This window comes from Thamnophis elegans, chromosome 3 (assembly GCF_009769535.1).
Source record: "Thamnophis elegans isolate rThaEle1 chromosome 3, rThaEle1.pri, whole genome shotgun sequence".
NCBI lineage: Eukaryota > Metazoa > Chordata > Lepidosauria > Squamata > Colubridae > Thamnophis > Thamnophis elegans.
In genome coordinates, this window is record NC_045543.1 from 119,952,923 (window position 1) to 119,969,364 (window position 16,442).

Here is a 16,442-nt window from a genome sequence, read left to right on the forward strand (position 1 = left end):
TTGCCTCTCTAGGGCTTTTTGGCGCCTGGCATCCACTTTATCCTGTCTGGCGGCCTCCTTCCTGGAGTAAGGACACCTGCCAATCTCCCTTATAGCTTCCCTGGCTGCCCTTCTGCCTATCTACCCCAATGGAGGGCCCTTGTTCAGGAGCTTCGACAATGGAATACGTGTCCATGCTGCCCGAGATACCGACAGCCGAGCCTGAGGAAAACTTGCTCCTGGAGGCAGGTGTGATTCTGCCCATGGACTCACTCAGGCTGAGGCGCTGTGGTCAGGAGAAGGGGCAGGGCTCTGTTGGGCCGCAGGCGGAACTTGCTACTGGCAGGGGAAAAGGGCCATGGAGGATGGCAGCTGCCAAGTTCTCCGAATGCCCAAGCACCTGCTGCAGGGAGAAGAATGGCCACTCCTGGTCGATCCCTCGTTGGGCAGCTTCTGGAGTCGCAGGAAGTGCCTCCTGTATGCCGGATGGGCTGCCAAAGCTTCGGACACTCCTGCCAGTGAAGATCAACTGGGTGATGGCACCGCGGAGGTGACGAGCCACCCGGGAGGCTGAGAAGCACGTCACTCTATCCAGAGCGAATCCGGCTTCTTAGGGCAAGGCAAATGATACTGCTACAGTAAGGAAGGCTACCTAACTGAAAAGGGAAGGTAAAATAATAAAAATCTAAGCTAAGGAAAGATAGTAATTGAATTTCTATCAGCTAAGGCTGTTAAATACGTCCGATGGGCTTTGGACTGAATTAAAAAATTGAGGATGGAAGGAGCCAGAGGGCGTGGCCAAAGATTTTCAATCCAGTCCTTGGGCAGTGGGACAGAATTTAATCCTTGCTTGGACACTCCAAGCAGTGCACCGGAGAATGAAATGTTATTTTTTCCTGCTTGTACAGCAACATTTTTCATTTTGGTGGCATTACCTAGTCCAATATATCTTTCATTATGAAAAAAGATATACAGCCAGAAAGAAATAATAAATAGAAGCATGGTGCTTACATTACAAACTTTTCATTGAAACGCAAACTAATTAACTGTTTTATACTGTAATTTATTTCTGTAATTTCTTAACTCTGTTAAGCCTGGGACTGTCAGACACATATAAATGTCTTTTTGTTTATTAGGTTTCCACTTAATTCACGAATCTTTGAAGATCCCTTTAAATTTCTTATGTAAGAGAGTTTGGAAAACACAGTACATCCTCAACACAGTAAAAATATGGTTTTTCTAATCATCATCTAGCTTTAAATTTAATTGTAAACCAAACACATTCCTTTTCTATCCACATCTTGACTACAGCAAAAATCATTGACTCTCTCTCTAAAGTGAACAGAAGAGAATATATTATGGTTGATTCAACATTACAGCATTACTGTACATCTATAGATCCAAAACTAGTGAAAGAATCCATGGCAGTAGAACTATAACACACACATACACACACACCCCTAGCCAAGTACACTAAGATAGAGGAATCCAGAATAATGGACCTCATCAACCTCTGCCTCACTACCTATTTTCAGTTTGATGGACAAATATACCAACAAATCAGAGAACAGCCCCATGGGATCATCACTCTCAGGGCTCATAGCAAAGACTGTAATGCAGCATCTAGAAACTACAGCATTCCCACGCATACAACCAAAAGTATAGATCCAGTATGTAGACAACACCTTTGTCATAATAAAAAAGGAACAACTGGAGAAAATACATGAAATAATCAACATCATTTTCAAATGTATAAAATTCACAAAGAAAGGAGAAAACCACACAGCATTACCATAGCACACCGATCAACAAAAGCCTTCCAAGTCATCTTAAGAAAACTGAAAAACCCAATAGCCGAAGAATTAGAACTTATCTACAACTTATAGTATAAGAACTATGACGGCCACTATGTGGGTTAGACAAGTAGAAGATTACCAGAACAATCTATGTATGACCAACTAACAATCAGAAGACTTTTTTCCCTCTGTGTCAGCAGGACCAAAATGCTTCCATGGAGAAAGGATTAGCCAGTGTTATCACTGCTGCCTGAGAAGAGCTCAGTTGGGGGCTCCTTTCGTGTCCCCCTGAAGTTGCCCACTGAAGTGGTAGGCATTAATCTACTTACAGTTGCCCGCTTTCAAACTGCTGGGTCAGCTGGAGTGTGTGATGGAAGCTCACCCTTTTCACCGGCAGCAACATCTCAAACACGAGCCTGATAATCGACAGCCAGGCATTCTATCCTTATGAGTCACTGCGCTCCTTAAAAGATATGATGAAAACTCCTTAATCTCACAACATGTGGACAGACTCAACCATAGTTTCAGCTGGGAAACTGTGAGCATTCTAAATCAAGCAAAACCCCAAAACTGTAAGGAATGCCTGGAAGCTTGGAATTCAGACAAATCAGCCATCAAGAGATACATAAAATATACAGTATTTATGCACAATTCAAGAGACAATAAAAAAGCTAAAAATGAAAAATAAACAAAAAACCACCACCACCTCCACCACTCAAATAAGCAGGGATTAACACAGACAAACCATCAAGCAGAAAACAACACCTTAATCAAGGAATTACCAAGGGGAAAATCACTCCCCTACCAACACTGGCAGGCTGAGCTACTGTATACAAAGTTTGATAATGAAACATCTGCAAACAACCAATCTCAAAGACCATGAAGGACTCCAGTCTCTCTCTGAAGTCTTCAATACCGCCTGAGTATGTGTACACAGTGACTACTAATACAGAAATTCTTTCTCCAGGGGACTTATCTCAGACAGATTAGAATTTCATTCACACACATTTTCTTGATTTCTCCTCCTATTTAACTTCTCCCACTATAGTGCTTTGCTCAGATTTCTAGAACCAGAGGCCATTGTCATCTTACGTCCCTTTTAAAACATCCACTAAGGCTTTTAGCGATGATATGGTACAGTTCTGCTCAAATACACTGCAAGTCGAATCCTCCTGTCTAGAATACTGAAAAGCTTTCCCTTCTAAGCATGCATTCAGAATCTTGGCAATTACTCCTACCAGGCCTCTGCGAATCACAGGGAGCTGTGTTTCACATTGGATTATGTAAATATATATAGCCTATTGGCCTTAATTCCAGTATTGTACTCCCCCCAAAAAAGTGAATGCTGGAGCTGGAATTACTTCCAACTTCCTGAAGCTTCTCCTTGGAGTTTGCTTGTGGGAAGCTGTCAGGGAGCATTAGAAATCAACCTACTTGCTCCCCCCATTGTTCCTGTCACTCTGTTCCCCCACCCACCCTTCTTCCCTTCCTGGAATTTCTGCTGGCTTCCCAATTTACTTTGCTTGTGGGAAACTTGCAGGGAAAAAGTCAATAGGGAAACCAGCAGGGAGTTGCCAAGTCCAAGTCCAGCAGGCAAGTAAGTGGGAGAGAGAGCCAGAGGGTGTAGGTCAGAAAACATAGGTGGGGTTGCATGAAAGATGTTGCATGGGTTGGGAAGGGTGTGTGAATGACTCCTAGAAATGCTGTGCAGGTCAAGCAGGGTATGCTGGTGGGCAGCATAAATCAGCAAGGATGGCCAGACTGTTGTGGCACTCAGGTCAGGAATTTGGGGAGGGGGGGCAGGCAGGGGTGGGTTTAAATTTTTTTTACTACCAGTTCTGTGGGCGTGGCATATTTTGTGGGCGTGACTTGGCAAATATATGTTTCAGATTGGAGATGGGAAATAAAATATGCTGTAACCCGAGCTGCGCCAAGCTGAACGCTTGAGAGCTGGAGGGTCCGAAGTGTGTGTGGTTTGGTTTGCTGCCTGTGAGCTCCGGTGGGGGGGGGGGAGACAGCAGCCAAGTGAGCAAGACAGCAATCTGCCCGCTGCCAAGCACCATGCTCATGAGTAAACTTCTCACAAGTAAACTGCAGATTAGAGGCAGCCGGCACATCCTGGCATGCCCACTTGGCTGTTCACCCCCCCCCCTCCCGGGAGGTCACAGGCAGCAAACGAAGCTACTGCTTCCTGCCTCTGTGTATCAAGGAGGCAGGGATGCTTGATCCCACTTAGGAGGCGATGGTTGCAAAGCCTTGGGGCTCTCTGAGCAGCCCATGCTGCTTACCTGTGTGTAGGCACTGGAGGCAGTTGTGTGGATGCACACGGCAAAGACAAGACAGGGCGAGCATCAGAGCGAGCCAGTTCGGGAGCATGGCCAGCCAGCCATCCATCACTACCGGTCCGGTGACCCATGCCCAATTACCACTACCAGTGTTCCCGAACCGGTCCAAGCCGGGAGCAACCCACCTCTGGGGGCAGGTAAAGGTCAAGAATGATGCATGGGGGTCACAGGGGTGTGTGTGAGGTGACACATTGGTCATGATGCATGAGGGGGTGTGGGTGTGAAAGGGTGCTGGAAAGTGTACAAGACATGCTATGCAGGTCAGGGAAGGCACACGGGGAGTAGCGTGTCATGAGAAGGGTGGATGGTTGCTACACAGATCAGGGTAGGTACACAGGGGCTAGCATTGGTCAGGGAGAGTCCATGGAGGTGCACAAGACGTGTGTCATGAGTCAGGGAAAGCACACAGGGATTAGTACAGCATAGGGAAGGCAAGCAGGTGGCACAGGTTGGGAAAATGCATGGGATGGTGGTGGCATGGGTTGGAAGTGCGTGTAAGAGTTTCTTTTTCCAAGTTCCTCTCCTCTCCCCTTCCCTTTCCAGTAGGCAGGTAAGTGCTCAATCTCAAAGTGCTTGTTATTTTCAAAGGTTTTATATCTCAATCATCTTTAACAATACATTACTCCTCCACTCTGAGCAATTCTAAAGATCAGCATTGTATCTTTCCTTTTCCCTATCTTTATTGCATTATCTTGAACAAAAGGCACAATGAAGGCAACAGAAGGGCTGTCAATATTCTTTACATTATTTTGCACATTTGGTTTATGACAGCATTTACCAGGTGAATGGCTTCATTATACTGTATGCCTTCCTGTGTGAATCAGAATCACACAGTTCTATTGTCAATCTATTAAGTAAAAAGGTTTTCCCATTTGAAATATCCTATATATCATTTTATTTAGTGTCCTCTAACATAATTTTAAAGATGCTGATATTGTTTCCATTGTATTAATTTTACTGCCTACTTTTGTTTACTTTGTTTATTGCTATAAGCCATCTTGAATACTTACATAAGCAGAAAGCAGAAAATAGTAATTCTAACACTGTATGATCCTTTCAGCTGTTGTGGATTAAATGTTTTGTATAATTTCTTATGAAAAATGTTTTACCTCTCTCATCTCATGACGACTTTATGGCCATTTAACTTTATTTTTTAAACTCTGATTGAGTTTGACCACATTTTACTTATGCATCCTGCCTTATTTTTCTATACATTTGATCTTTCTAAACTAGAACAGTATCCCTGCCAACGTCCTGCTTCAGTAACCAACATGCAACAAGCCATTATAAAAATGTTCAAGATTACAATTGAAGTTTGTTTCAGAGATTTATAATTTTCAATTATATTCCAGTCTTACTTCAAACTAGAAACATTACTCAAATTATTCCATTTAGATGATGCAAATATAAATTTTGAATTAAAAGAATTTCCCTGTGAATTTTAGAAAAATTAGACAGGTACAACATTCAGAGTGTGAAGTATTCATTTCTTTGACAAATCAGCCTCATCAACAATGTTAATAATCAAATTTAGCTGTTGCATTACAAAAGAAGACATGTTCAATAGCTGTCCATGTTTTGCTGAGCTACTATATTGTCAGGAGCAAACAACCAGACCCACATGTAGAGAGTTCAAACAAGCTGCTTTATTGTTGTCTGTTTATAATACAGGAATTTCCCCAGATGACAGTTGTCACCTGGGAAAGACTAGATAATGTTCAAAAGCATTCAGATGGGTGGTCAGACCTTGTCCTCATTTGTTTACATAAGTGAGTCCATGCTAAGTTCCCACTTGACTCTCCTCCTGACTGGGACAGATGCTCTCCAACATGGAAGGCAATAAGAAAAGTGCTAAGTGAAAAAAATGTTATTTTAAGCATTATAAAGGATTTTTATTCCCTAATAATATTAATAGCATTCCCAAGTTCTTTCTCCCAAAATACATGAAGGTGAGAGAAACAGACAAGCTATTAATTTAAAATACACCTCCAAAAAGCAGTTTCATTGCTAAAATGTGCATCTCTGTGAACAGATGGAATTTTTGTTTGTGTTGTTTTTGTTGAAAAATGGGTCGTCTAAATGAAAATACAACTTAAGCAAGATCTTATTTCTAGAAAGAAACATAAGTTTTATATAAAGCAAAAAAATAATAATTCATAGGCACAAAATGGCTGCCGAGGACCACAGCAAACAATACACAACACCCATCTCACAGGATCCCTTAGCTTCCTGGCCCACATGCCCAAGAATCCAGTCATGTTTTCTTTCTAGAATGCCAACAGTGTCAGAGCCAGCTGGATCTCAATGGGTATGTCATTCCAGCAGCAGGCACACTAATAGAATAATAGGCACTGCAGCCAAAACAGAATAATTATATTGGAAAGGATAATTTTTCAGGATTATGACACCTTCACTGAGTCTCTGGCATCAGCAATTCCCCTCCATTCCTAAACAATTTCAGTCCCTTCTTTTAAATGTTGTCATTTTGTCAGGCAGAGGAAATGTGCCTTCTCTCCCATCGTATTCCCAAATGGCATGTCCCCCATTATTTTTCATTGTTGTCTGAGGGCATTGTTTGAATCTTTGCTTAGTACAAAATCATTCTCCTGAGATTAAAACATTCAAACACACCTTAAATTTCTTGTTTTAGTTCAGTCAGCTGATCTGCTCCTTCATAGATCAATAACTATATTGAGCATTCTTAGACAGTGCTTTGAAAGAATCATGCAGGAGCTTACCAAAACATTATCAAGAAAGTAATTTCCTGAAGCAATGGAGTGCAAAAATTAAACTACTAATTAGGAATTTAATACAGTATTAACTTGAATGGTTAATCAACTTATAAGAGTTAAATTAAAAGAAAAGTCCAGAAGAAAAACTACTTTGTTGTTCTGTATTATCCCATTGTAATATAATTCTGAAAACTGGAAATACAACTAACTGGAACAATGACATTTTTGGGCTAAGAATTTGTATCATGTACATACACACTTCTGGAACCTAATGCTTTAAAAGTAAAATGAAATTGGTTTTGTTAAGAAACCATTGCACTTAATCATGGAGAACTTTAACAACAAAACAGGGCAAATAACTTTGCTTACAGCACATTTAGTACCAGGTAAAGTATCAGAATTGTTGGAAATTAGAAGCAAATTACAGAAAAGAACTTCCAGCAAGTGTTCCTTTGCATCTATCACTTATAAAGAGAAAAGGCAATTCCTTTCCTATTTGCAAACTTAGATAGTTCCCAAACTTTTTTTAATGATTCACCTGGAGAAGATAGGGGAAAAAATCATCCATTGACATTCAAATGGCAAAGTTGAGATGCTATATTAATTCCACTAGCATTTATTTATTTATTTTAAATGGTATATAGGTTTTCTGAACATAAATACTGACAGTAGCCCATATTTTGTCAATTCTGTATGCAAGAATACTCCACAAAGTAGCTAATTTTCAGTGACACCATTTTTCTTTTTTGTCCTTTAAAAGTTTGTAGTAGGTGTGGAAACTGAAAACCATTTCATAATTTACTAAAAAGAAAAAAAATAAGGCAACAATACTTGCCAATTGGAAGGGCTAAAGTACCAGGTTAGTGGACAGATCATCATGGAGAAAATCTATGTTGCAGGATCCAATCTGGATCTGTCACCGAGACAAGAGATTTAGTCTTCTGAGCTTTTGGGCTTATGCTAGAGCCTATCCTCAGGAAACTCTCTACTGAAATGTGTGCTTTGGGCTATTCTATGCATCCTACTTATAGGGTGCCTTACTATTGGTTGATTGGTGGTTAGCTTCCTCCCTGTCTGTCCTATATAGTCACAGGGGCAATCCATGCAGGAAATCCAATAGATATGTAAATAAAAATCTATGTTGTCCACAAGAGTAAACAATGAGCTAATAGCACATAATCATCATCAACATTATGTGATATCATCATGAAACTGTGCAAAGCTGTTTGTGGCCGTCAGAAGACTAAATAACAGGAAATAATATGTGAACACTGGCCAAACCAACTGATCTCCATAACATAACATTACAACCCTGTAGTTATTTTATCATGACAAAGATATTACCATTGTTGGTAAACAGGGATAATTATTACAGATCAAATGAAACTATCAAATTTTCTTTATATTTTGGAGGCATAAAGTTGCCAGCAAAGAACTTTTATGAAGTCATGGTTATACTTAGTAGCTATTAGCATAGATTTGTCCACAGAGAAAGCAATATAAGAGCATAGCAATTCAAATTATGTTTTATTTAAGATTAAAAAAATGGGAGAATGAAGACATTTGACCCTAATGTGAAATTAAAATAATTCATTTTTAAACAGCTGGCTGAAATTTTGAAATACACAAGTTTTTAATGTTCCTGTCTGAATTTCTAAAGACTTGGAATTCTTGTAATGTCACATTTTGGATGGACACATGCACACAGATACACAAACTATATATAAACCAAATTTAAGGACAATGAGTTGTCCTATAGCAGCTTACAAATTAAGAACAATGATGCTGAGATAAAATATTAAAAAATGAACTGCAATTCAGCTAAACTGTCAGCTTGTTTTGACCCATGAATAAGTTATCAACATTTGTTAGACATCAAAATTAACAGTATATCAAAATGACTGGCAGCAGCTCATATTCTAAGAGCTATGTTTAAGATTCCCTGTGCATTCTTATGAGTGATTTGAGGTTTTGTTCCTAACTTTGAATTTTAAGCTTCCATGACAACTCTTACTTTAAAAAAAAATAAAACACATCAAAATGAAGAAGAGAGTGGGTTTTTTTATAAGGAGGTAAAATTTTCGTTGTTCCTACTCAAAAAATACATAATGAAATTTCTATTTTTAAAAAGTTATTCAGATATAAACCACATCCATAAAAAATGATCTGTAAATGAATAAGAACAAAAGTATAGCATTAATATACTGTGCAATTGTGGATTTTCACTGTTTTTAACAACATATCTCTAAATTAGTAAGAAAAGAGTTTGATTCTCCAACTGAGATAAGCTTATTTTCAATTTTTTTTAAAAAAATGAAATAAGGATCAGAGTATCTACATGTTGTGTACACCTTTTAGTTGGTGTGATGTTGTCTACACTATTTTGATTTACAAGGTGGTTTCTAGATTAGAAGTCCACCTTGCCTATAATAAAATTAGCATACGAGAAGTAAAACTGGGAATTGATTGTACTTGTCGAGACATACTGCCCCAAACGAGCCCAAACTGTCTAGTACAGCCTTTACCATTAACAGAGTAGCATTTGGTATGGATACAATGAACTCTGGTAACTTAGTCAACACTTTCTTTCTCTTACTACAAAGCATTATGTAAAAACCTTGACTGATCAAAGCTATGACAACAATGGTAAACTGTGACCTGGAATCTAAGAAGAGCAAATATAATGACATAACATGTTGTGTAGCAGTGGGGAAGGATATAACAGAACTCAATGACTTCTGTCTGTTCAATCATGAATTTAAAAATTCAGTAAGTTTTGCCCCATTTTACAACCTTCCTTGCCACAGTTGTTAAGTAAATCACTGCAGTTGTTAAGTTAGTAACACGGTTGTGAGGTGAATCTTGCTTCACTAGTCAGAAGGTTGCAAAAGGTGCTCATATGACCTTGGGACACTGCAACCATCACAACACGAGTCAGTGGTCAAGCGGCTGAATTTTGATCATGTGATCCTGGGGATGTTGCATCGGCTGTAAATGTGAAAAATGGTCATAGGTCAATTTTTCAGTGCTGTTGTAACTTGAATGATCACTATGAAGTGTTGTAAGTAGAGGACTTAAACTATATATCATTGGGAGTTGGGCATTAAAATGATATTTTTTTTTAAAAAAATATCAACATTGGAATATCTGCAAGAAATAGAAAGAATTTGAAAGACCATAAATTAGATCAAGTAACAGAAAATGAAGAAGCTAAAGTGCTCTGGGATTTTAGAATCCCAGACAAGCAGACAAGCACCTGCCACATATCCTAGATTTAACATCTGTTGATAAGAAAGATTTAAAAAAAGGCTGTATAGTGGATATTGCAGTACATGGAAACAGCAACACAGAAAGAACTGGGCAGAGGTGGGGGGTGTGTGTGTCACAAAACACAAAGACCAGCAGATAGAAGTACAACAACTGTGACAAGAGAAAGCAAAGTGAATACCAATAGTAATATTAATAATAAAATAGTAACAATAATAACAGTAGTAATACTATTATAGTATATACTATACCAATAGTAATAGTAACAGTAATAATAAAATAATATTAATTCTAGTAATAACAATAGTAATAATAAAAATGCCCAAGCCAATCTAAACATTTTGGCCTACTGTGCAATCACCCATAATAAGCATAATAAACACAAATGGTAACAATAGAAAGACCAGAGATGAGTTTTAAGAAAAATTGTGCAATGTTCCGAATGAGAACAAGAAAAAGTGAAAAGAAAAAATGTCTGGATCAGACACTCAAAAAAAAACCAAAAAAAACCACCCAGTGGTAACAGATGAATCTTTAGAAAAAGGTCAATATCAATGGTTTAAGCATTAATCTATTCAGATATAAAAATGACAAAGAAATAAATATAAACTTCAAAGCAAGATTGGTTTGATTGCTCATGAAGTACTAAGAAAAATGGTGATGAAGATATGAATGATGAAAGACTGATTGTGAGGCAGATCCTTACTTGGTAGTGATAAGAGTGGATCTTGGGAGAAAAATGAGAGTGAATGAAAAGAAGTGAAAGATATTAACCTGAAGGAACCATTTGTGGCAAATATTGGAGTAAACTGTACTGTGCCATAAGAACTAGTTGCCAAGATGTAGAAAAGATGTAGAGACTCTAGAAAGAGTGCAGAGAAGAGCAACAAAGATAATTAGGGAATTGGAGACTAAAACATATGAAGAACGGTTGCAGGAACTGGGTATGTCTAGTTTAATGAAAAGAAGGACCAGGGGAGACATGATAGCAGTGTTCCAATATCTCAGGGGTTGCCACAAAGAAGAGGGAGTCAAACTATTCTCCAAGGCACCTGAGGGTAGGACAAGAAGCAATGGGTAGAAACTAATCAAGGAGAGAAGCAACTTAGAACTGAGGAGAAATTTCCTGACAGAACAATTAATCAGTGAAACAGCTTGCCTCCAGAAGTTGTGAATGCTCCAACACTGTAAGTCTTCAGGAAGATGTTGGATAGCCATTTGTCTGAACGGTATAGAGTTTCCTGCCTAGGCAGGGGGTTGGACTAGAAGACCTCCAAGGTCCCTTCCAACTCTGCTATTGTATTGTAACTAAAGAAATGAAATTCCAAGTAATGTAGACCAAAGTAGTTGGGTTTGACAGAAGAAATACAATGAGAAATTGCAAATAATACAATGGAAGAAAAAACAGAGCAAGTAAAACAAATTTGAACCCCTTCACCTTTGACATCTTGCTTTGGTACTTATGAAGAGAGCTTAGAACAAACTTTGTCCCTGGCCCCCAGATATAATGGGCTCAAACTCTGCATGCCTTTAGAAAAACTGTTAAAAACTTTTTCTCCAGGCCTGTGTGTCCCCATTTCATTATCTAATTATCCTGTTTGGTTGCTATTTTATATGTTCTATATTTTTAATATTGCACGGTATTTTTCTTTTGAATTATCTGGTTCTATTGCATAGTACCAAAAGTCACATTGAGTTGAGAGGCTCTAAACATCCATTTACTAGACAGATCCTTACTAAAGATGAAGAAATGTTAAGAAAAACAAATCTTGGTAGAAAAAGCGTCAGCATACATGGTCTGCTGAAAGGACAGTTTATCTAACTATTGTATATACTCGAGTATAAGCCTAGTTTTTCAGCCCACTTTTTGGGCTGAAAAAAGCCGCCTCGGCTTATACTCGAGTCAGTGAAAAATTTGCCCGAAATGGAGGAGAAAAAGGGGCGGGGCCATGCCGCTGGGTGACACTCGTGAATGGCCCAGTGCCCCTGTGAGTTTCCCCTCCCTCTGTGTCAGTTTGCCGCGCAGCGCGCACCGCACCATCCCCCCTCCTCACGTTCTAATGTAATGCAGGGCTGTCTTACGATTCCCCTTCCTCCCCCTCCTGCCGCTCTGCAACGATGTCCCACCTCCTCCTTGTTATGGCAAGCAGCCACATAGCGATGTCCCACCTCCTCTGGTACAGTGATCCAATGATAGGAATCACTGTGCCGTGTGTCATAGGAGGCGGGACATCGCTCCCGCGGCTGCACGGGACATCATCATCACAGCGGGACATCAGCATCATGAGGTGAGTGAAGTATTTCATTGAATACACCGCTAGTTTACTGTTTTTCTTTGAAATAAATATTCAAAAACATTATTGGTATCTATTTTTATTTTTGAAATTTACCGGTAGCTGCTGCATTTCCCACCCTAGGCTTATACTCGAGTCAATAACTTTTCCAGTTTTTTGTGGTAAAATTAGGTGCCTCGGCTTATATTCGGGTCGGCCTATACTCGAGTATATACGGTAAGTAGAAACTGTTATGCTATAAGAACTTATTTCTGTTCATTTTGTTATATGCAAGTCAGAGTTGGTTACATCAGGATCCTATGAAATGGGATATATTTATTCTTCATACTTCTAGACCAGGGCTGTCAAACTTGCGTTGTCACAACATTGTCACGTGATGTATTGGGACATTTTTCCCCTTTGCTAAACTGGTAGGGGGCAGAGCCAGCACGTGATGCTCCGGCCCACGAGTTTGACACCCATCTCACCTAAGTGGCTCCGGGTGGGTTTAGAAAGTATGTACAATAAAAGAATAAATGTTTGATTAGTTAATATGGATTGAATACAAAAGTGAATAATCTGTACAACAGTTGTATATTAAGAGAAGTTGAGGTTAGGGCTAAATAAAGAAAAGTTAGTGTATGGATCGGTGTACTGATATGGTAGAGCAAGTATTGTTTTCAAGGAGAAAACGATAAAGAAATAGTGTTAGTATAAATTAGATCTAGCCATATTCCTTCTCCTCCTCCCCCATTATCTCAGGCCTTTTAATTTCTTTGTCTTAGCATTTCTTATTCCTTAGTCTACACTCTCCCTAATGTTGTTTAATTAATGTTCCTCAGTTTCATATATATGAAAGATAGGGAAAATTACAGAAAGAAAATCTATAGTGAGAAAATTGTGATTTACTGGAATACTATTATTCAATAACTTTTCTCCAGCAGACTATTGAAATTGTATGATCTGTCAACTGAGATCATACTCTATGCATGGCCTCTTTTCTTATACATAATCATTGGATTACATCTACTTCATGCTGTAATTCTAGCTAAGTTTAGTTACCATCCTCATGCAGCCTGACAGCTTAACCATTCTAATTTTACAAGCTCAGAGTTTCCTGAGCCACAAGATGGGCAGCAAATAAATTTGACAAATAAAAATATTATTTGTCATAAATAACATGAGATAGTTTAATCATATATACCAGGCTTTTTCTTTCTTCCAATGTTTTCATAAAAAATGAAAACAAAAAATGGAACTGTAGCAGCTATAATTCAGTATAGTGTTTGAACAATACTACAAGAGCAATTACTTTAAAAAGAAAAAAATGTGTGAACCAATAATATAGTATATAGACTTTCCCCCCAAAAGTATTCTCCACATAAGCTTACCAGCATAACCTGTGAAGAAACTACAGTCTGTCCTTTGCACAATGCAGGGTATATAAATATGATGTTTATATAAATCTTTTTCAAGCCACACTGCCTCCTTCTGGACACAAATAGTACGTAAAAGTTTTAAAGAACAATTTGCAAATTGAAGAAGCATATCACCAGTTACCAGGAGACAAGTTCAATGTGGGGGGCAAATCACTTTACTATAAAAAATAAATTAATCTAACATGTATAAATTGTAAGCAGTATATCAGATCGTGCAGTAATTTGGGAGTACAATTCACAGATTACAGTATAGAGTTCTGGAATTCTTTACTTCTCTTTCAACAGTTTGGATGTTGAGGGATACAATTCTGAAATACTAAAGCTAATAAAATACTAATAATAAAAATAATAAAAATAAAATCATAGCAAGCACAATGAACTTATATAATTGAGAAATGGTAGGAGGGAGAAATAAAAAGTGATTGGTTAATCAGTGATCAACAAATGAATTGACTAATATCATAACTTTGTAACATTATATACCTTAAATTGGCTAACATGTTTATGTATAATATTCCCTTTAATCCATCTCTATAAACATCTGCTTATTCCAATAATTTTAATCATTTCAATAGATTGTGCACCAATATTTATGTATCTTGTAGCTGGTAGAGAAAAAGCCAGTTCATGCAAGTTGTTACCTGTATCCTGTTTCAAATCTGTACTATCATTTGTGTAACTCATTTTATATAGAGAGTGAAAACTGCTTTCCAAATATGGGAAATGTCTATGAAAATTTAATGCCTTTTTTTAAACTGCACACAGATTTTGAAAATAGATAATAGATTTGTGATTTGTTAACTATTGCCCATAATCTGCAGTCCTAGAACTGCCCTTGAGTTGTCCTTTAATATAATAAAGAACTTTATCAAATACATGACCAAATAAACATAAAATGTATTTAAGCAATGTTCCTTAAAAATAAATCAATGAAATTTGCATTCTGCCCCTATTTGTTCTTAATAGAAGTAAAGAGCAGTGACACTTGTCAGATAATTTGTTTGAATACACATATTATGCAAAGTGTGCTTGGTTTGGTTTGAGAATAACATGTTCGTATTTTAAAAACAAAACCATTATGAACCACAGTATACAACTTGATGTACCATCTCAACTCAATCTTTGGCTATTATGGGTATTCACTAGATGTTTCTTTCTGGTAATGAAACTAGAAGGCACCAAATGGAAAAGCTATGAACTCTATGCCTGGTCAAATAATTTACTATTATCAATGAATACTATACTGCCAAAATTAAGAATATAAATAATTTTATACTTCACTTTCCTTTCCATTAATAAATCTTAAATCAAGACACAAGTCTATTGCTATTTCAAACATGACATTATTTACAAGACCAAAGTGATTTACATTTTTAGCCAGAATTTAAGCTTTAGAGCAATCTATTTTATAGCAAAAATATTGTAGAATATTATTAATAATGATAGCACATTATAATCCAGGTAGTTCTCGATTTACAACAGTTCATTTAGTGACCATTCAAAGTTACAAAGGCACTGACTTACAACTATTTTTCATACTTATGACCGTTGCAACATCCCCACAGTCATGTGATAAAAATTCAGGTGCTTGGGAACTGACTCAATTTTATGAGTGTTTCAGTATCCCAGGGTCATGATCACCTTTGGTGATCTTCTGAGAAGCAAAGTCAATGGAGAAGCCAGAATCACTTTATAACCATGTAAGGAGTAGGTTCCGACAGACATTACTTTCGGTTTGCTCATGTGCGTACTGCGCATGCACTTGATGCACACTGCACCTGGATGCATAGTGCGATTAAAATTGTTCTGCACATGTGCAGATTCAAAAAACAAGATGGCAGCACCTGTGGCCGAAGAACCAGAAACCCAGGCCGCCAAACCGGTACGAATCGATAGGAACCCACCACTGAACCATGTTACTAACTTAACAACTGCAATGATTCACTTAACAACTGTGGCAAGAAAGGTCATAAAATGAGGCAAAATTCATTTAACTAATGTTGTGCTTAGCAACAGAAATGTTGGGCTCAATTGTGGTCATATGTTGAGAATTACCTGTACGCATTAGCTTAATAAATACTTAGCAATTTAGCATAAACAGCAGAACACAGATTTCAGGTGAGTCTTAACTTAGCCCAGCGTCCCCGTTTCTTTTATTATGCTATTTATCTATTATTCTGGCTCCTTAATTTTTATTTTGCTTATAGTTAAATTCTATAGATTTGACTTTATTTCAGATATCACTGTGACTTTTTCTGATGTACAGAGCAACAGATTCCAAATATTACTCTTGTTCTTTATCCATAAACTCACATTCCTCAAAAACCTAACTCAACATTTGAATTTTGTGACCATGGCATATTAAACTCAGCAGTAATGTTCTATTTGGAATTTGCCACGGTTAATTCCCTGGGGATGAGAGACTCCACTCCTCTGCTTCAGTATTAGAAAATAAACAGATGTAAGAAGTAAAAAAAGAATGGATAACATCTTGGTCTTCAATGCCATGGGGTATATGAAAGGACTTCAGTACAAGTCCTTTCCCCATTTTCTCCCTTAACAGTTTTCAGAAATGCTGTAGCTCAAGAAACAAATCTTCTGTCCTTCCATA

At 37.9% G+C, this 16,442-nt stretch overlaps 1 protein-coding gene across 1 annotated transcript in view; it reads right to left on the reverse strand.

The window, feature by feature from the left end:
• NDUFAF2 (NADH:ubiquinone oxidoreductase complex assembly factor 2) overlaps window positions 1-16,442 on the reverse strand; it is a 47,379-nt gene that overhangs the window by 30,317 nt on the left and 620 nt on the right.